This window comes from Triplophysa rosa, linkage group LG5, assembly GCF_024868665.1.
Source record: "Triplophysa rosa linkage group LG5, Trosa_1v2, whole genome shotgun sequence".
In the NCBI taxonomy this organism is placed as follows: domain Eukaryota; kingdom Metazoa; phylum Chordata; class Actinopteri; order Cypriniformes; family Nemacheilidae; genus Triplophysa; species Triplophysa rosa.
The window spans coordinates 26,958,342-26,981,250 of record NC_079894.1 but is presented as its reverse complement, the minus strand read 5'-3'; the positions used below and the strand labels follow the sequence as shown (position 1 = coordinate 26,981,250).

Here is a 22,909-nt window from a genome sequence, read left to right as displayed (position 1 = left end):
CTTATTGTATTATTTCCCCTGTGACATATCGCTTTATTGTTTCCTAAACTCTCTATAAGTCGCTTTGAATAAACCATCTACTAAATGTAAAAGAAGATTGTGAGGACGACGAATAAAACAAAATGCATATTTTTTGTAGACCAGAATAGATTAGAAACAACATTTAATTTGTATTGGTAGTTCAAAGAGCAGAAACAGCTTTGAAGTTGTTTAAATGTATAGATACTGACATAATTGTACATTATGCTGTATTATCAAAAAAAAAAGAGTTTGAATTGCTGAAATTTTTAATTGGAGAATGCTATTATGATAGAAGCGATTTAGTTAACACACTCAAATGATGTGAGGAAGACAAAATGTAAGGCAAAATAAAAAACAGATAGATATAAAACTCCAGCACTGAAACACTCACTCATACAAACATTGCACCGCAACACACGCACTTTTACACATTCCCTGCTCTGTTATCCTTCAAAGTTGCATCATCTTGTGCGAATGTGTGTGTGTTTAATGGAGGCGTCTGTGCTGCTGGTTGCAGACTATTGCAGCTGAGTTGCATTGCTGCGGATCTGTGACCTGAAGCCTTTAATGAGAGAAACCGCCTCTCACACTCACACACACACACATGACGGGAAACACCGAAAATCTGCAGTAGCTGTCACTACAAATCCCTGAAGAGAAATGGTCCCGTACAAACGAAAATCACAAACCAGATCTCTTTAATATCTCACTAGTTCTTCCTAGACAGCAATATGATTAATGGAGAGCAAATGGAAACTTTTGCTCGGTAGATTTTCCTCCTGAGAAAATCATTTCGGCAATTTATCTCCTATTAGAAAAACATCTCTCTTTTAGAGTTTCAAAAGAGATCTCGAAAAATGTGCGCTCGGCAGTGTTGGGTGTAACTAGTTACTAAGTAATTAGTTACTGTAATTTAATTACTTTCCCCTTGAAAAAGTAAAGTAAGGGATTACTCTATTCTTCTCTGTAATTTAATTACAGTTACTTCTGATGTAATTAAACTAAATACTTTGTGTAATATATGTGTGTGCAGAAGAGGAATTGACAACAAAATTCAAAGTCTAACTTTAAAATCCGTGCTTTAATGTATAATTCTCACATTTGTAATTAATAATACTACATTATGTAGTTTTATAGTATTTATTTGAATGAATTAAAAGAGCCGTTTCATGTCTATCCTTGAATCACTTAACTCATCAAGGTTGATGTAGGATATAGAAAGTAATTAGTAATAAGTAATTAAATACTTTTTGAAGAGAGTAACTTGTACAGTAATCTAATTACATTACCGAATGTGTAATTAGTAACTAGTAATTAATTACTTTTTCAGAGTAACTTACCCAACACTGGCACTCGGATGTCTCAGCATCTCCTTTCTTGTCAAATTCTTCCCAGATTCATTCATAGCTTTTATAACGCATATGGCATGTCATCATTTGTCTCTATAAGGAACTGTACTGTAGGTCAACGTATTTCACTATAGTAAAAAATGCAAACCATGCTCTTTTCTTAATATTCCTGCGGGTGAAGTGTCACTTTGATTGACAGACGGATGTAATTGCTGATGATGCAGATAAATGATCTCATCTGTCCATGAGCACGTACTACAGAGACACCGTATTTACAATTTATATCAGACCACTGAAGCATCTGTCTCACGCGTGCCAGACCGTTCTGGCCACGATTCTAATTATCTACACAGACCCCTCATTTGCTTCTCATTAGCATGTTGAATATTCATGAGTCTAGTGTGTTAGCCCCTCCCTCCCAGGGGCCTGCCTGAATCTACACACACCGGCTCTGTTCCAACACCTTCAGTGAGATATTTTAACGTCTAATGCCTACGAATAAAACTACTTTCGGCAGCAAATCTACCTGTCTGAAGAAAGCATAATGTAAAATACAATATAAACAATTTCCTTTGCTTATAGATTCAAGAAAATATCAATTATGTTTTTGACTGAAATCCATTCCACTGAAATCTGCACAGGGATTCAATTCAGCAGATTACAATTTAACGCAACACTTACTTTGAAGAGGTTTTCCAGCAATGGAAACGGCGCACGTCATGTTTATTAGTGTGAGGAGAATAAGAGAATCATTCTGTGAGTGCTCTCAGAGAAGAGGAGACCTCAGAGAAATGAGAAGAGAGATGAGGAGAAACGGGAGAGGCCGCAGGGCATCAGCGGAGAGAAGCAGGATGATGAAAGAATGAGCTAAACGTGTGCAGTCCAGAACTACACTGTGAGCTGGAGGAACTTTCATGTTTAAAGGGGTCATATGACACGGCTAAAACAAATATTATAGTTTGTTTTAGATGTAATGCAATGTGTATACACGACTTAAGGTTCAAAAACGCTGTATTTTCCACATACTGTGCATGTCTGTATCTCCTCTTTGCCCCGCCTCTCTGAAACACGCAGATTTTTAACAAAGCTCATGGCTCTGAAAAGCGAGGTGTGCTATGATTGGCCAGTTAACCAGTGCGTAGTGATTGGTCGAATACTGTAAGTGTGTGATGGAAATGCAACGCCTCTTACCATATTTGGAACATCAGGTTCCAGAGCAATTGTGCTGACGGGTACGCCCACCTTACTTGCGTATACATTTGGGCGGTCTTAGTCAAATCATACCACCAACTGACGTAGATTTGTGGGGTTTTAAAGGACAAGGATAAAGGACACATACACACACACACACACACACACACACACACTAGGGCACATGAAGATGGAAAGCAGTGTGAGAGTTTACACACATGCACAACCCCAAAGGGCTTAGAAGATCTCTGTTGTGTTTTATTGAATCTCAGATGTTTCTCCCAAAAAAGCTTGAGATAAATAAAAACAGAAACAAATGAGACAATTTTTAACTTGTAGAGGTCAAATAATCTCGATTTGGGTAAAACAATATTTTTTTCATCTGTTACTCCAATGTCCAGCGACATGCAAATACAGCCTCAATTGTGCGGATTTTGGTCAATTTGATGAGAAATGTTTGAGTTCATATTGAGATCTTCAATAATATTGACTTTGGTTGCAGACTTGACAAATCTGAGCTCAGTTTGAGACATTGTTGACATCTCATCTAAAATTCTCATTTGCGAGATTTCTTGCACATTTTTTTCTCAGAAATATCTGAGATGCAGATGAGACTTAAGCAAAAGTTTCCATTTACTTTCCCATATTCATGAATGACCTCAATCCAAATACAAGCGTTTGCTTGCGAGATCTCCGGTCCGAGTTTCTACGGTCAGTTTCCTCTTTCTCAACGAGAGTCACAGCATTTCGAAGGAAATCTTGCTGAGCAAGTTAGTTACAGCTGTCATGACATAAATAACAACACACAGGTGAAATATGTTTCTGGCCTTAAACTGTCAGACTAACCGAACTCCCTCAAAATCCTGCCCTTCCAAGACAAGCCAGCAAATGTGAAGTCAGCAGAAGCGGAACGCCGAGAGTGACTGACACGAAGAGAAGCCCTCCAGCCTTCTGATTGGCTAAACAACATCGCTCCGGTCAGAATGTTTTTGCTGTTTACAGAGAGACGGGCTGTCACACGGACAGGTGCGATTTCTCATGACATCCATTTCAGCGATATGTGTCAAGCAGGAGAGATATTTTTGTAAAAATGGCTTACAGGCCTTTTAAATAATTTCTGCAGGATTTCACACACGTACGATGACTTCTCCTCAGTATGCGGTCTTGCTTGAGACTGACAGATCAAACGAATACTTTTATGAATAAATCAGAAGACATTAAAGTCTGTCAAACACTGTATGATGAAGACGCGGCTGTGAGCAGAGACTCCGAAACTTAAGACAGATTTCTACAGACCTCTGACATTTTAGCTGCAACTTCTCTGTTGCAACAACACATCGAATGGCATCCAGCCACTCACTGGGCCTTTCAATTTGCGCGTAAAACAAACCTTCCCGAAAACTTCCCTCCGGATTCACAAATACTTCGTAAACAGTTTTGATAGTAAAATGTGTGTATGTTAAGGAATTCCAATCACTCGTAAACAGGGCGAGCATGCACGCTCATTCACAATTACGTATTTTACGTATTACGTAAATTACGTATCTAGGAATGCCGCAATCCTCTGGACTTTGTTCTCTGGTTTGGCTACATTATATTGGATAAATGCATAAGATACTAATAGGCTATATGCTTACCAATAAATTGATAAATTAAAGTGTGTCCACCAAAACCTTTTTAGCCTTTGGAGGCACTGCGCGTTATTCCGGAGATGCGTCGGTTGCTGTGATTTAGTATATCCGCAACAGTTAGCCTACTTGTTACTAGTATATATTTTTAAAGAATATTACTTAATATGACACTGCAGTAACCATTAATATTAACTTCTCCATTGTTGTGTATGATGGTTGGTCAATGTAGTGTTTGTCCCGCCTCTTCTCCGCTGTGATTGGACGGCTGTGTAAAAAAGGACAGTGACGTGCTCTGCGTTTTACTCAAAGTTAAAAAGTAAAAAATGATAAAAGACAGGGCAAAATTACTCGTGAAATATCATTGCGATACATAGTGCATCAAAATGCAGTGTCATCAGTTTGACTAAAGGAATACAGAACGTTCCCTGCGGTTTTACGCACCATTTACACGTGGTATGGAGCAGGTGAACATTTCTTTAGTACCAACTAACATTTTGAAAATACGAACATTTTCATGAATCCTAAAATTCATGTTAGAATGACTTTACGAACGATTTACACAAAAATTTGTTCTGCTCGTGTTTCATGAATGAGACCGATTGCACATTTTTAATTTCAGAATTCTCAGAATATCAAAGTGCGGATTTTCTATGCAAACCAATCTTTCAATCTTAACTAAACAGTTTGGATTTCTTGGGAATCTATCAGTTGCCCTTTTCACCTTCATCTGAACACACAGCAGAAATAAGACGCAGCGCTCTGAGCTGCTGATCTGGGGACAGTCAGTCCTGTAGGTGGTACAGGTATAAATCTGCAGAACAGCAGGATTTCAGCCTTTAAAGTCTTTGTGTGTCTGTTCTCGACAGCGACGAGAGCTTAGACCTGCTCCTGACACAAATCAAAGTGTGTGTGTTTGTGTGAGCACAAGACAGCAGAAAGAAAACTTTTATCTGTGAGGTTCACAGTCAGCGTTCCCACAACAAAGATCGTATTTACAAGTGCTCCGGTTTAAATGACAGAGAACTCGAAAAAGACACGCATCGAGACTTTCCGTTCCAAATCCTAAATATAAATTTAACTCTAGTCTTGATCTCGAGTTCAAACCTTGATCATAATCGTGACCCTGCCTGTGGAAACCCAGCGAAAGTCATTTTTTGTGTTTTCTAATCATACAACATTTTTAGGCCATGTCAAAGATGGAAATCATAGTGAAATTACTGCTTGAAATCAAACTTTGATGCTCGATATCTCATAATTAGATTAGATTTAAGCCTAGTCCAAAACGTCAGTCATTCATTTAACCTTGAGATGTAAAAGCAAAAAGGTTACACTTTATTTTACAGTGCCCGTGTTACAGTGTAATTATACATTTAAGTACTGAGTAATAAAAAGCAACTACATGTACTTACTATAGGATTAGGGTTTGGGTCAGGGTTAGTTACATGTAATTATGCATAATTTATAGTAAATACTATAGTAAATAAATGTAACATGCGTAACAAGGGCACCGTAAAATAAAGTGTTACCCAAAAAGATTCACATAAATATCAGTACAGAAGGAATGATTTTCTAAGGGAATGTTATTGTTTGTTTAAAATCACAAGCATGTTAGAACAGAAGTACCCTAGAGAGTTAATATGTTCTGATAAATAACTATAACCAGATTTGTTTGTTTACACAAAAAATAGTTGAATTCTTAGTGAGATGTGTTGGTCTGAGTTAACTTTAGTAGGGCCGTGTTAAAGTGTTTTGGGTTGTTGCTGTGTTGGATTATACTGAGTTGTGTAGGGCTGTATTGAGTTGTGCTGGGCATGTTGGGCTTAGGTGGTCTATACTCAGTTGTGTTGGGCTTTATTGAGTTGTGCTGGGCTATGTTGGGCTGTACTGAGTTGTGCTGGGCTATGTTGGATTGTGGTGGGCTAGAATGAGTTGTGTTATGCGACACTGACTTGTTTTGGGCTGTATTTAGTTGTGTTTGGCTATGTTGGGTTCTATTGAGTTGTGCTGGGCTATGTTGGGCTACACTGAGTTGTGTTGGGCTATGCTGGGGTGTATTGAGTTGTGTTGAGTTATGTTGGGCTGTATTAAGTTGTGCTGGGTTATATTGTGTTGTGTTGGGCTACACTGAGTTGTGCTGGGCTGTGTTGGGCTACGTTGAGTTGTATTTGGCTATATTGAGTTGTGCTGGGCTATGTTGGGCTACACTGAGTTGTGGTGGGTTGTGTTGGGCTGTATTGAGTTGTACTGGGCTATGTTGGGCTACACTGAGTTGTGTTGGGCTATGCTGGGGTGTATTGAGTTGTGCTGAGTTATGCTGGGTTGTGTTGGGCTGTATTGAGTTGTGCTGGGCTATGTTGGGGTACACTGAGTTGTGTTGGGCCATGCTGGGCTGTATTAAGTTGTGCTGGGTTGTGTTGGACTACACTGAGTTGTATTTGGCTGTGTTGAGTTGTGTTGGGCTGTGTTTGGTTGTGGTAAGTTGTATTGAGTTGTGCTGGGCTATGTTGGGATGTGGTAAGCTGTATTGAGTTGTGCTGGGCTATGTTGGGATGTGGTAAGCTGTATTGAGTTGTGCTGGGCTATGTTGGGATGTGGTAAGCTGTATTGAGTTGAGTTGGGTTGTATTGAGCTGTGTTGGGTTGTGGTGAACTATACTGAGTTGTGCTGGGCTATGTTGGGTTGTGGTAAGCTGTGTTGAGTTGTGTTGGCCTATGTTTGGATGTGGTTATGTTGGGCCATGTTGGGTTGTGGTAAGCTGTGTTGAGTTGTGTTGGCCTATGTTTGGATGTGGTTGTGTTGGGCTATGTTGGGTTGTGGTGAGCTATACCGAGTTGTGTTGGGCTATACTAAATTGTGCTGGGCTGTACTGAGTTGTGTTGGGCTATGCCATTGTCTTGTGTTGAGTTGTGTTGGTATTGTGTTTTTGCTATTTTATACTGGATGACCCATCTTCAGTCTTAGAATCTGAAAAGAGAGTTGCAGATGTTCTGATGTCACTGTCGAGCGCTGTACATCACACAACCATACCAGTGTCATTTCCGAAGCGAAAGAGATTAAATATTCATCCTTGCAAATCTATCAGAGATCACATCTCACGCACGTTTCCTCAGATGCGCCCCGTGCTCTCCTTTTTAAAACAAGAGCAGCGTGCTCCCAGCTGAGCCCCGCGCACACATTCACAGTGACTCGGGTCTCAGGCGACCTGCTGCGAAGATCCACTTCAGAGCTCGAGTTTAATTATTCTGTATCAAACCCTCAGATCCCTGGGAATAAAATGGATTTACTGATACAATTATGATGAGCAGATACTGTACAAATGAATACTCGAGGAAAAAAAGTAATAAAATGCAATATAATAATAATAATAAAGCATAATAATATAACATAATATATACTGTATGTATGCACACAATATATCATACAGAACTATACTGTACATACTTACTTTACAGTATATACAATATAATAAAGAGCATAGTGGATGAGTCTCCTAACAAGGGCAACATATTTCTGTAAATATTTAGTATCTACTTACAGCAGAATTGCAGCAAACCCATGAAGGGATACTATCTGCATTCTGTAAAGTTTTTCTAAGCATCCATGCGTACAGCTTTAGGTTTTTAATGGAAATGCCCCTGACAGATGTGCAGTACTGGGACACCATGTCTCTGAACACACACTTCTCACAGAGCCCAGCACCGCCTTAACATCAGTGAACTCACGCTGGAGTCCCATCCATCATCGTCATGACAACCTGACAACAGGCCTTATGAGAGACCAAAGATGCTCATGGATGTGGCAGACACACGCTCGCCGGCCGGGAAAAGCAATAGAGGGTCGGTAATGAATCCGCACGGAAGGGAAATATGGAGAGAAAATGAATTCATTTGTTCATATTATCATACACTGACATGTGCAGTGATGGGCATCTCCCGTACACAAACACAAAACACGCACGCACGCACGTAGCCTACATAGCAGCGTGTGCAGGCGGCCTCATGCGTGTGTGCGTGTTTTGTGTTTGTGTGCGTGACACTCGAATGTTAATGTATTGCGTTAATGTATTGACACTCGAAAATGATATTCATCTGCGATCCAGTCGATCATTCAAAGTGCTGGTGTCAAAATAAAAGTCTTTCATTTCCAGACTACGCATGTTTGTGTGCTGCAGGATTCCAGCAGAGTACAAAATGACAAAAGTCAGATTTCAGACTAAAGAATCACACAGAGCTCCTCTAAGCTTGCCATTGTTTTTCATTTTATAGTTGGAGATTACGGAGAGCCATCTCTCTCGCTTACATTTGTTTTGGTATCTTCATGGGGACTTGCAACTTACATTTTCAAATAAGCAACCTTCACATTTTCATCATGGGGACAGTAAGTTGGCCGGTCCCCACAATGTAGGTGGATCTGACTTTTGCCATGTGGACACACTTCTCCAACCCCAACAATCGTATTTAAATATGGACGTCAACGCGATGGGTTCCTGGTGAAGTCAGTTCAAATATGACTTTGGCTGCAACAGATTTCAGCTCTTTTCTCTGAGGTGTTGAGTAGAAAAAGAGAAGCCGGATGCTGAAAGCAGATGTTTAATTGGTTCCATCTCAAAACATTTCTTTCCAATTAAAAGTACTGAAGTGAGTGTCAGAAACAGAGGATTTAAAGTGTTCATTTAGCAGAGCTCATTGTCACGACTCCATTCACAACTAATGACATGACAACAGCCAGAAAGACCTGCATTCAACAGGACGAGACAGCATCAGGTCAATCCTAGCAATAGAACAGAGCAACAATACACACAGACGACATTTAAGACGTTGTGATCAGACTCTGACACCACATCTACTCAAAAACTCTCACACGACAAAGAACTTTCTTAAAAAGAGACGCTACAGTCTGCATATGTTTTTATCAGTCCACTGGGAAATAATACCCATAGATTCTACAATGGCAAATGACTAAAGTTTGAGAAGTTTGTGACTCTGAATCTTTTCAGAATGACTTTGTCTATGATACCACAACTAAGGCCCGGTTTCACAGACTTCAGATATTTATTTAGTTGAATTAAGATATTTATGTCGCTGTTTTTATAAAAACGCCTTAGTAGAATACAGTACTGGTGTGCATCTCGAGACAAAACAATGGCACTGATATATTTTAAGATATTTCTGGGCAAGTTATATTGCGTTAAGACAGGTCACACATTCATTTTAGCCTGGGACTAGCCTTAAGCCTTGTTTGTGAAATGGGCCTAAAGGTCCTAAATGTCTCTTGGTTCCAGTCACTGAAACCAATATGTCTATATAAGCTTCCCCAACCTGTGTTGATGTCCGTATGCGGCTCGCTCTCAAACTTTCACGCCTTTGTATTTCTCCTTCAAACACACACATACGCACACACAGACACAGCTGTCCATCTGAATGGCTCCCTTCACAGACGTAAATCCAGGCGTCTCCCTGCCCTTAACGCTCCCGAGCTAGCACGATCAATGAGGGCTTACATCGTCCATCTATCTCAGGGTAAACTCACAGCCCAACATGCTTCAGTCCCCATGACCCTGCTGGATTTCCCTTTAACTTACAAGACAACAGCTTATTTAAAGGGGTCATATGACACGGCTAAAACGAATATTATCGTTTGTTTTAGATGTAATGCAATGTGTATATACGATTTAAGGTTCAAAAACGCTGTATTTTCCACATACGGTGCATGTTTGTATCTTCTCTTTGCCCCGCCTCTCTGAAACACGCAGATTTTTTATAAAGCTCATTGCTCTTAAAAGCGAGGTGTGCTATGATTGGCCAGTTCACCAGTGCGTAGTGATTGGTCAAATACTGCAAGCGTGTGACGGAAATGTAACGCCTCTCACCATATTTGGAACATCAGGTTCCTCTTCAATTGTACTGACAGGTGCGCCCACCTTACTTGCGTATACATTTGGGCGGTCTTAGTCAAATCATACCACCAACTGACGTAGATTTGTGGGGTGTGGTTACACGAGGCGTTTCAGGCAGGTCTGGGTGAGCATTCGCTTTTACATAGAATGCATCTTTTGTTCCCACACTTTAATTTTTGCAATTTTATGTGTCTTATACACGCATGCAACTTATAACACACCAAAGACACAGAAAAACACGTATTCGCGCCATATGAGCCCTTATGAGGAATTCCTTTCATTTGACCGAGAGTGTCGTTGTAGGTTCCTTCTAATAAGAATCATTTGCCTTTTGTTTGTATCGCTTACTGGGCATTTGAAAAGTGTTGGGGAAAGGCGACATTCAAAATTAAATTCACATTTAATATAATGTATACAAAGCACTTTTTACCATGTCACATTGTTTCAAAGCAAAAAAATGAGTCTTACTTTGCTTCAGATAGAAATATGCAATTACATGAGAGAGAGAGAGAGAGAGAGAGAGAGAGAGAGAGAGAGAGAGAGAGAGAGAGAGAGAGAGAGTAAATAATGATAGATTTTTGTATTTGTTAAAAACCTTAAAAACACCCCAGAATATTCCATTAGAGGTGATCCTGTCGGCACTGTTCTGTAAAATGTCGTGAATCACCAACAAGATGGATGCACAGTGTCACTCTCTCTTTACATCCCGTCTTTCGCTAATTTGCACCTCACCGAAAATATCTGGCAGCAGCGAAAGAAACGCGGAGGCGCACGGCATGATGGGACAAGATACACATCTCGCACAACAGCTCCGAATGACTGACGACTCCAGATGGAGCGACGCTTTCGGCTCTCGTTTCTTACGGAAAAATAAAGAGGTGAAAGGTGGTCCTTCCCAAAGAGCTTTTATATGAACAGATAGTATTGAAGCAAAATAATTAAAACCATTTTCTATCATTTTCTACGATTCCGTCTCGGCGTGCGTCTCTTCAGAGTGGCATGGTCGCCCGGAGCCTGCTGGGAAAAATCATTATGTATAATTACCGCGTCTCTGGCGATCACTTTCATTTCAACCGCAAATACAATTTCAGCTCTCATAAAAACACAGAGGGGACGAGATGGAGACGAGGAGAGGGAGGTGAATATCTTCTCCCTCCGGTGCTATGCTCCGGCGCAGGGTCGGGTTCTTTCTTCTGGTGCGATAATGTTTGTTTGAATGTGCGAATGGATCGCAGGGTGAACGGATGTGAAACAAAACATAACAAGGTGAAGGTGACATCTTCAACCTGTTATGGCCATACCATGCAAGTCAAAGAAAACAACAACTGGTCACTAAAAAAATGACTAGTTTTGTCTATCATTATTATAAGCTTACCATTGTAAATCGTGAAAAAAGAAAGTCATCAACACTGATTGCTTATGCACTCGATAAGTAAGTTTTTTGTTTCTTTTTAACCTAAAAAAAGTTATGGATTGCAGCTTATCTTACTTAAACATGCAAAACCATGAGACAAAATGTTATTATTGTTGCATTACATTAATACTTGCAGTTGCATGCTACATACTAAAAACATTATGCAGTACATACTGTGCAGTATGCAGCACATCGATACTCGATTCTGAACACAGCTCTTGTCATCACTCATCCAACCTTTCTTCATCTTCAGTAACAACATTACGACGGTAGGCCAATCGTTCTGTTCGCTTCTGTGGTTTCTATGGTGACGGGATGCCTGTAGGCTGCAGCCAATTATAAATGTGATGTGCACGTGTGTTCTGTTGTCTTGGCGACGGCCGTAAGTGATGAGATGAGAAGCGTGTGATGAGAAGCACACAGCCGGCTGTGTTCGTTCCGCGAGATGTGCTTGCAAGGTCTCGACCTCAGGGATTGTTACAGAACTGCAAGAGCTTGCGCATATTAAAGGAATACGAGGACGAAATGATTAAAGAAACACACACGCAGTCCCCTGATAGAGATTCTAATTTTTTTGGTCTCAACCAGACGAGCATCAAAGCAGAACAAATGTAAGCTAATTATATCCAAAATAATACGAATGCATTCTGTGACCATGAAAAATTCTCCATCGGCCCGTGCAGCAGGACAGGTGGAAACACACACACGCGCGCGCACACACACACACAGCTCTTCTGTGGTTACATGGCAAAGGATCTTGATCGGTTTAATGAGAGTGTTAAACACGTTTGTCATCTGCTGTGTACTCCACTCATCCCCAAACACATCTACCGTTACCAGACACGATCTCATTTTAGATGCTCGGGGACAAATTCACTACACTAAAAAACGTGGGTTATTTTTAACCCAGTGTTGGGTAAAAAAATGGACAACCCCAACTATTGAGTTATATTAATCCAGAAAATGTCTATATTTGACCCAACAATGGGTTAAACCAACCCAGTATTTTGGGTTGAAACAACCCAGCATAGGTTTTAATTGTAACGCAACCGTTGGGTTTGTCCATTTTTGAAATAACCCAACATATTAATTTCTTTACAAAACAAACGAACAAACAAAAGAAATCCATTAAAAAAACATAAATGGAGGACTAAATAATGAAGACAAAGTAGACAATAAGAGCTCGGAATACACTACCGGTCAAAAGTTTTTGGACACTTACTCACTTATGTGTTCATATTTTATAATAATAATAAACTCATCAAAATTATGAAATAAAACAAAGGAAACTATGGGAATTATGTTGTAATTAGACATCTGCCCGGTTAACCGAAAATATCTATCACGTGATTTGTGAGTGAAGTACGGTAAAATGCTGCTGCATCTGAAAGCCAGAGGGCGCTCTCGTGCAGAAACTCCAAATACGCACTGCAGAAGAAGACCATATCACACGTAGTTCTAGGAAATGCCTAAGGACATGTTTTTATCACTGATCCTCAATCCTCCTCAGGTATTTTCATGATAATAAAGTATATTTATAAAGATCATGTTTGACGGGTGTTGCTTTTTTAAATGAACGTTATAAGCGACTCAAACTCGCACTGCTTTTAGATCGAGCAGCATTTCCTACTGATCCCAGAGACGTGCTTCACGGACAAGCTGCATCAATAAAATAATCGATACCTTGCATTATCGCAGCCAGCTCGGTTTCAGCAGGATTTAGTGGTAACCGCGGTTAACCGGGCACATAATTAAAATGAAAAGTTATTTAAAATAACGAGAAACATTTCACTCAAGTGTCCCAAAACTTTTGACCGGTACAAGGGTGACAACAGTGGTGACAACAAAGGACACATTTTTATAGTCACAGCATAATTCCAAAAGTCTGATTTGTGTCATTAAATACACTATTATTCTAAAAAGTGAAAAATGCATATATAACGAATAAATAAGTAACCCTAAACTTTCAAACAGCAGTATAATTTACTGTCAATTAAATGTAGTATTTATTTAAAACTTTGGGCCGGCCGGAAGGGTGTTTTTTAGCGTGCCTGCATTTTGTATTACCTTTGTTTTCAATTAATTCTGTGCAATTAATCGAAAATAATTGTAATCTTGGCCTTCAGCAATTACAAAACAAAAGAATCGAGGTAAAACGATTATTGTGCCGCATTCCATTTTGCAAGGATCCTCTCTTCTCTTGTGGTATAAATCCACAGCGCACCCCCTCCTTTACAGTGGTTCAGCTGTGCTATTTTTTACATTTATTTTTCAGTGGACTTCACAGTTTAAAAGCCAAGTTTATGAGTCATCGTGTAAAAAAAAATCGGGATCTCAATATTGGCCAAAATAATAGTGATTATAATTTTTGTCATAATCGAGCAGCCCTAATTCAACGCATCATTTGAAAGCTAAAACACTCAACATTCAAGTTCTGAACTTGTTTTAGTAATCAATACAACGCTCAAAAATAGGTCCGCTTATATTAAGGTTATAACAGATTCTTGTGTGTATTTGCTATGCATCTGTACTTTAAAGGGATAGTTCGTGCTAAAATGAAAATTCTGTCATGAATTCCTTAACCTCAAGTTGTTCCAAACCTGTATGAATTTCTTTGTTCGGTTGAACACAAAGAATGATATTTGGAAGCATTTAAAAAATAAACAGTTCTGGGGCGACTATGACAACCATTTTAATGGTAGTCAATGGTGCCCCAAAAATCCCAGTTGTTAACATTCTTCCAGATATCTTTTATTGTGTTCAACAGAACAAAGAAATTTATACAGGTTTGGAACAACTTGAGGGTAAGGAATTCTTGACGGAATTTTCATTTTTGGGAGAACTGTCCCTTTAACATTACAAAATGTCTGTTTTTTATGTCTGGACAAGTTGGGGAATTGAGCTGTTAAAAGTGCACATTTGTTCGTTGTGTTCGGTCCATTGCCTGATTTGCATAATTCCTTCAGCAAATCGGATGGCGCACGCAGATAAATGACGTATCAGCGGGCGCGAGCTCCCCCAAAGACTTTGTCACGTCCGCTGCATGCAAATGACCTTATGAAAGCCAGAATTTCATTGGCAGGCCAACTGGGACGGGGTGGGGCCTGAATGAGCTCCAGCTTACGAGATTCAAAGGTTTGTGTTGTGAATATTCCACAGCGTCATTTGTATGCAATTATGATAATAGCCCTTATTTCATGTTGTTGATAAGCATGATGGAAATGGCAGAGAATGGGATATGGGTGAGGGGAAAACTGCAGAGAGACTCACTAATGAGGGTTTCTCTGCTCTGATGTGGTTTGATCCCTAATGGAACGCAAATTGAAAATCAGTGGTCCCACTGCGGTCTGTGTTAACCGTACTGTACGCTCCCATCTGGCCTGAGATCAGCAGTCCCATCAGGGATGGCGCTAACTCTGGGTTGCCGTGGTAATCTGAGATGCAGGTCGCTCACATGTGGACAATGGTGTGTTCAAACAAAACCTCGTGGCAATTCGTAACTACTTTAAAAGGAGGCAAGTTATAAAAAAACTTTAAAGGGACAGTTCGCCCCAAAATAAAAGATCCGTCTTCATTTATTCACCCTGCGACACAAAAGAAGATATTTCGAGAAGTGTCTCTTTGTGTTCACACAATAGAAATCAATAGGGTTCAAAATTTCTTTTGTGAAGAAAAGAAACTCATTCAGGTTTGGAAAGACACGAGGGTGCGTAAATGATGAAAGAACTTTCATATCTGGGTAACCTAACCAAAGACGCAAAGTACAAAGAGAAACATATCAGATATATCATTTAAGCAAATCTTGCCCGCAGCGTGACGTGTTAATTGAAGACGGGCAGCTGTTAGATGCGCTGTAGTGTTTCACGGCTGGGGATTACAGCGCCGTTTCTGTGCTCGGCTGATGCATAATGTTGTCAATAAACCTCGGCGGAATCCTGTACATCATCTAGCACTCTCACGTTTGCCACTTCATTTCACCCGTTCCCGATTCCCCGTTTTTTTCCCGGGGAAGTTCACGCTGTGCCGGTGAAGTATTCTGCCGTATCTGTTTCCTCTAATTCAGAAGCTTTATCACTGGAACACACCAGCAGGGACTCATTTTCATCAATAATGCAACTAAAGTGCCTCGATTTTTCCTGAGCGTACACAAATCACCTATACTGTCATGTTGCTGTACTCGCCAAGTATGAGTAATAAGCTACTTCAGATCCGCGCGTGCGCGCGTGTGTGTGTGTTCGGAGCGGTGACCTATATTTAGGCGAAAGCGTGAGGCGTGTGCTGATTAAATATGTGAAAATGTAGAGAGAGAGTGAACACAGATGTAGAGAGATGCTGCGCTGCAGCTGTCAGATTAGGAAACATTTGATGCGGTACAGTAAACGTGGTGAAATCACATCATCTCCACTGGCTAAAGAACACATTTACATGGATGTATTTGGCAGATGCTCTTATCAAACGTGACTGCAGTGAGTCTGGGGGTTATTTGATCAATCCATGTGTCACTCGAACCCCATGACCTCAATGTTAACTCTTGAGTTTTCATTCATTCACTGTACCCACACCACATTCTTACCTGTCCAGTATGTGTGCCTCCTGTTACATTTCTGCACTGTTTTCCCCTCTTTCTTCTTCCCTCTTTCATTCCATCCTTTCTTTTTGCTTTGTCTTTTGTTTTATGCCTGTCTGCCTTCTTTCTTGTTTTCTACAATCTGTCTTTTTTCAGTTTTTTCCCCATTTCCATGCTTTTCTTGCCCAGTTTTCCTCTTTATTTCTTTGTCTGTTTTTTACTTTTTCTTTTTTTCTTTCTATTTTGTATTTTTCCTTGTTCCTTTTTCTGTCAGTCTGTTTGTTTTTCCTTCTTCTTTTTCTGTCTGTCTTTCTTTTTTCTTTATTTTCCTGTCTGTCTTTCTTCATTCTTTTCCTGTCTGTCTGTCTGTCTTTCTTTTTCTGTCTGTCTTTCTTTTTTTCCCTTTCCTGTCTGTCTTTCTTTATTATTTTTCTGTCTGTTTATTTGTTTTAATTTCTTTTCCTGTCTTTCTTTCTTTTCCTGTCTGTCTTTCTTTCTTTGTTTTACTTTCCTATCTGTCTTTCCTTTTTCTTTTTCTGTCTCTCTTTCTTTTTTCTTTCTTTTCCTGTCTGTCTGTCTTTTGTCTTTTTCTGTCTGTTTATTTGTTTTATCTTTCTTTTCCTGTCTGTCTTTCTTTTTTCTTTCTTTTCCTGTCTGTCTTTCTTTTTTCTTTCTTTTCCTGTCTGTTTTTCTTTTTTCTTTATTTTCCTGTCTGTCTTTCTTTTTTCTTGTTCTGTCTGTTCTTTGTTTTATCTTTCTTTTTCTGTCTGTTTTTTGTTTTATCTTTCTCTTCCTGTCTGTTTTTATTTGTTTTATCTTTCTTTTTCTGTCTGTTTTTATTTGTTTTATCTTTCTTTTTCTGTCTGTTTTTGTTTGTTTTATCTTTCTTTTTCTGTCTGTTTTTGTTTGTTTTATCTTTCTTTTTCTGTCTGTTTTTGTTTTATCTTTCTTTTCCTGTCTGTCTATCTGTTTTTCTGTCTTTTTCTATCTGTTATTTGTTTTATCTTTCCTTTACTGTTAGCCTTTATTTTTCCTGTCTATCTGTTTTTTCTTTCTTTTTCTGTCTGGCTGTTTTTTTCTGTCTGCCCTTCCTTCTTTTTCTGTCTGTCTTTTTTATTTTTCTTTCTTTCTCTGTCTGTTTTTGTTTTATATTTCTTTTACTGTCTGCCTTTCTTTTTTTCCTCTCTGTCTATCTGTTTTTTTCTTTCTTTCGTTTTCCGTCCGTCTGTCTGTCTGTTTTTGTTTCTTTTTTCTGTCTGCCCTTCCTTTTTTTCTGTCCATCTTTCTATTTTAGTCCGTCTTTCCTTCTTTTTTGGTCACTTTCTGTTTTTTTCTTTCTTTTTCTGATTGTCTTTCTGTTTTTACTTTATTTTCTGTCTGTCTTACCTTCTTTTTCAGTCACTTTCTGTTTTTTTCTTTCTTTTTCTGATTGTCTTTCTGTTTTTATGTCTGCCTTTCTGCTTTTTCTTTCTTTTTCTGTCATGTTTTATTCTTATTCTTTTTTTATTTTTAAACGTATCTTTTTTAGATTTTTTCTTTCTTTTTACTCTCTCTCTCTTTCCCCATCTCTCTCTCCATTTGTTTCTTCTCTTGGAGCTTCATCATGTTTTATTCCACAAAATGTCCTAACACAACCCACATGTAAAACACACCACCCCCACCTCCAGAATTTCCCCGAGTTGCTTCAGTTCAAGGCTGAATTGTTTAATGACTCTAATCTCACTGTCTCACATCACAGCGATGAGAGCCAGCATTGGTTTGTGTGTATGAGAAAAGCACGCAGCACAGCCGCCCGGCCCAGTATGAGGCGTTCTTAAAGGTAAATTGAGCCGTCATGTCATTTCTGTAACGGAAATATGGTTACATAAGCGTCTAGACATCAATGACAGTTCAAAGGATTCATTGCAGCAAAAAGTTAATTAGCTACTGATTCCTCCTCCATATTCTCATCAGCTCCTCTTCACCTGTGTCTTTCATCTCTGCTGCGTCTGAAGCGCACGGCCCCGCTCTAATACCGCACGGGATTGTGCCTCCCGTTTCTCTGTGACACACTTACAACAGAAGTGTTTTCTAGCTAACAGATCTGAGACGTGGATGAGCTAAAGCTCAGAGCATTTGTGTTGATATTTCAGGAGTTATGTAAACTGATGAAGAAGAGCTTCTCATGTGAAGAATTTCTCATGTGAGTCGTCATTAAAGGATTCAAAATGAATTTAAAATTTAAAAAGTTTTAAAAAGACATAATACAACTATTGACAAACGCTTAAAACAGTAAAGACTACAGTCATATCAGCTGCCTGAAAAAAATGTCTCGACAATGTCTTAAGCTGTGCTTGCATTAAATACCAAAGAAGTCTCAAATATGAACATGTGCATTTACAATGCAGCTATACTTTTGTTCAGCATGTGCAACCTGAAAATCAAACCCGTGACTTATGAGCTACAGAAACTTTTGCTGTTTGTCAATAATCGTCTCAAGGTTTTTCAAAAGAAACATCAGAGTCGAAGTTTCAATGAAACACAACTGGGAACTCTGTGAAGTCTCTGAACTATGAATGCGGAATCACCGAGCGTCTCCGAGCGATAACATGTTCGGACTTTAAAAAAACATCTGAGAAGAAGGTCAAAGAAAACTCTGACCCTGAATACATCTGCACAACCATCTGGTCAACTCCTCACCTCTTCAAAGACATCTGCTGCTGTGGGCACAAACACGGCAGCTTCACAGGAGCTGGCCGGGGTCCTGAACACAACATAGGTGTCTCTGTTACTGCCTGCTTAGAAACGGATGCTGTCTGCGGGCGCTGGCCGTGGTGCTGACAACTCTCAACTTCTGTTAGAAATAGTTTGGCCTTTAAAATGACTCTGGATCTAGGGAGCCAAGACCAAGAAATTCAGATGACCTCGCCTGGAAAGAACGGAGGGCTTTCAGAGAAACTCTTCTTAGAGGCCATCCACACGGAGACGCGAATAGCTGTACACGTAAAGATTTTGTATCGTATCGGCGTTTCGTCCACAAGGATCCGGCATTTTGGGAGCCTGAAACCGGGTCCCAGAGTGGATAAATCTGAAAACGCCACCCTTGCATTTTCGTGTGTACATCTTAAACGATGATGTCATCATTCCAACGCGCAAAGTTTATGCGCACGCTCCACGTCTTTAGTTTATCTCTGTGTGGCAGAATTACAGCGCCACATACTGATTTGGCATGTGTACTACATCGTTTTGAGTCGGTTTAGCGGTGTCGTGTGTACGCAGATGTTTCTTGAGATGACGCCGTGAAAAGGAAAAAAAAGATTGGATAGGGAAAGCTCTGGCTTCGTGTGGATGTGGACTTAGATTAATATGAATCTTTTTTACTTGATAGAGACCAATTATTGAAAACAGATGACCAGCAACAAGTATTTGGACTCGCTACACTAGAACGAATATAAACTGCATTAGATGTGAAAATATCAAAGCAGACTAGACACAAAGTCAAAAGCACACACACAAAAAAACAGGTTTTCCAATCTAATTTGTTCTAGTTACCATTACTTTATCTATAACGATACATTTTACAGACCAGACGCTGAAGAGGGTTAAATTGTAAATAATGGGAAAAAATAACAACAATAAACACTAAATGAAACCTTGAAAGCAGTCGGACCACTGCAATGCTCTTTCAGTATTATTCAATCGGTACAACAAATAGACAAAACCTTTTTTTAAGAAATGCTCTGTTGTTTTCTTTATGTTCACTCAGAACAAGAACGAATGAGAGAGCGGGAGATATTACGAAAGAGAGAGGGAGAGAAATGGTGCTTTAAGCCGATTAAAAGCTGTAAATAGGCTTAAACATTGACACAACTGAGGGCCCAAACAAATGCAGCGCTTTTTTTCTGCGGGACTCATCAGCGAGGACAGCAAATCCTAAACGCGCAAAACCACTTTCTCCTCCTTGCTCGTAAAGCCCTTTCTTTTTTCCTTGAACAGATAAACAGACTTTGTTCTATCCCTGGGTTATATTTTTCTAATATGCTAAGGAGTTGTCCTACAAACGGCAGCGTCTCGCAGGTGGAGTGGAAGTTTACACCTTCATCATATTCACTGTTTTGTTTGCTCAGTGTGCAGTCAGCTGGGAATATCTCTAAAGCAAAGTCTTTCATCTCTGTTTGTTTTTAAAAGCGATGACAGCGGGCGTTTTTTATTTTTTTATTTAAAACAACAGCAACAGAGTGTGTGTGTGTTTAACCCACATCAACACACTAACAGCTGAATCATGACAAAGTCAACTATAAAATCTACAAACAAGAATCAACACACAAAACAACTGTAACTTCAAGACAATAAGTCACAAAAAGTCAAGCATTATAGCAACTTTACCACGCTTAAAAGAAATCATTTGCCATGGCGTCCCAGCAAACACAGTACGTTCTGACGACGTCGCCAGTTGGTCTTCATTTGGTCACCGTGACTCAGACTTTTCAAAGCTATTAAACTGAGTTTAATAAGGTACAACAATTAAAACTGTGTTTGTATTTATTAAATGCGCACGCTTATTAAATGCGCATCAATTAAACATTAACAGTAATTTCGTTTTACCTCACTGCATGATATATTACTTTAGCGGATTATTAATATTCTTTCTTTACTTTATACCTTACAGATGTGTGACTAAACAAATATTTGAGTGATTTTCGATCGATTTGGCGCGTTTAAATGAACGGACCCTGAAGAAGAAGCTTTTGATTGTTGTATCTAAAAAACAGACATCCCGCTAAACATGTGGGAAGACAAGAATATAATGTTAAGCTTAATGTTTATATCTGCTCTCTATTGTGTTGAAGACTTCGGTTATTTATGTCATTTACTTTAGTATCTAAATAAAATGTCTGATGCTGCAGTGCTGTGTTAAGTATTATTATTCGATATACTGTACTTTGTATAATACATATTTAACTAGAAAATTATTCAAATTATGCATAAAATTGAATCTTTAAATCACAGATTAATTTAATCCGCCACGTGAGGGACGATGTGTTTAAATAAAATTATAAAAACGATTTTAACTGTTTGGTCGTTGGGACGTACTCAGAAACGTTATTTGGTACGTTGCTGCGACGAATATGGTCCGTTCCATTTACGTCTTCGGGAGGTAATCACCACGTCCCAGCAATGTCCAATGTCACGCCGAATATGGGAGTTACGTTGTTGGAACGTTATTTGGTACGTCCTCGCAACGAATAAGGTCCGGTCCAGGTACGTCGTCACAACGTAACTGTGTTAGCTGGGGTGACACAATTCATACATTACATACTTGCATACAAATTCATCATTGTTGTGCTTGTGAATAAATATATAATATTATATATACATCCACGAAAAAAATAAAACAGCAGTAAACGAAACTGGAGAAACAGTTGAAAACAACATAAAAGATGCCTTGTATTTTTTCAGACCTCAAGTAAAAAAAAGGTTCATATTCACTTTTAAGCAATACAGTAAACAATAATATTTCTGCATGTATTTAGGAAAAGTTCAAAAACAATTTTTTATGTGAGAACCTGGATTTTTATCACAGTTTTCTTGTCATGCTGTCAGCCTTTCACATTGCTGTTTGGTTTTATTGAAATTCAACAGACACTGGACTGGAATGGCNTTGCATACAAATTCATCATTGTTGTGCTTGTGAATAAATATATAATATTATATATACATATATATATATATATATCATATATATTATATATATATATTGAAGAGCTTGGTTCCAAAATGAGATGTTTTTTATATATGTTAGCATGTTTTATTGTGTTTATTGTGTTAGTTAGCGGATTTTTTGATTTTATGGCTTAAATCAAAACAAACAACTGCAGTTTGATTGATATTAAATTGGAATGCCACAATATATATTATATAGTGTGTCTATACCATAATCATAGTTCTAAGCAAATGCATCAATAAAGGAGATATCCTATTATCTCCTTATCAGAATATCCTCATGGAACCAAACTCTTCAATATAATTACATTATATTACAGATATATATTTATACTATATATATATATATATATATATTTATTTAAACCAGCTAGCTCAGGACACAATAGTCTCGATTTACCTACTACTGCACACAACACAAACCGGCGCTCTCAGAAGGTCATTTATCCTCAGTGAAAACTTTATTTGACTTCAGCTGAAGATAAATGCTTCACAGCTTCCTGCAGCGCTGCGTTCTGAAGGTAAATGAGAAGAAAACAGATAGGTGCAGAACCTCTGCATCTCTACAGATGGTGTAAACATGATAAACATTTCTTCTCTTGCCTTTAACACAAAAGACTTAAAACAACACACTAAAACTCAAGACTGTTAAAAGCATGGAATAACCTGTTGAAAAAAAACAGCATATGCTGGTTAGGTATGTTTTGATGCTGGTTTAAGCTGGTCAAACCAGCATCAAAACATACCTTACCCAGGCATATGCTGTTTTTTTCAACAGGGTAATACCACACCCTAAAACGATCTAAAAGTCCAAGCGGGCTAAAAGTTTAAATGTGACGTGTCCAGCGGTGAATAGAATCCAAATTAAGCTCCACACACAACAGTCATTTGAGCTAACCTAAGCAAACCACTTGTGCCATGTTGCCTCCTTTTAATGGTTGCTGCCATATCCTGTCATGTGAGTGGTCACATGACAGACAGACCTGGGGCATGTTCAAGCTCGAACCTGTGCGCAACGTTTTGCTACGGTTTCCTGGTTGAAAGACACGTTTCTTGGAAACGGTGTGCAACAGGGTTTGTGCAACAAACTCTTGTTTGGTGGGCGTGTCAAGAATGTCGGCCCAATCAGCAGCAACA

At 39.0% G+C, this 22,909-nt stretch overlaps 1 protein-coding gene across 2 annotated transcripts in view; it reads right to left on the bottom strand.

The window, feature by feature from the left end:
* LOC130554797 (CUGBP Elav-like family member 5) overlaps positions 1-22,909 on the bottom strand; it is a 153,229-nt gene that overhangs the window by 40,262 nt on the left and 90,058 nt on the right. The gene's annotated exons all lie outside the window — the stretch shown is intronic.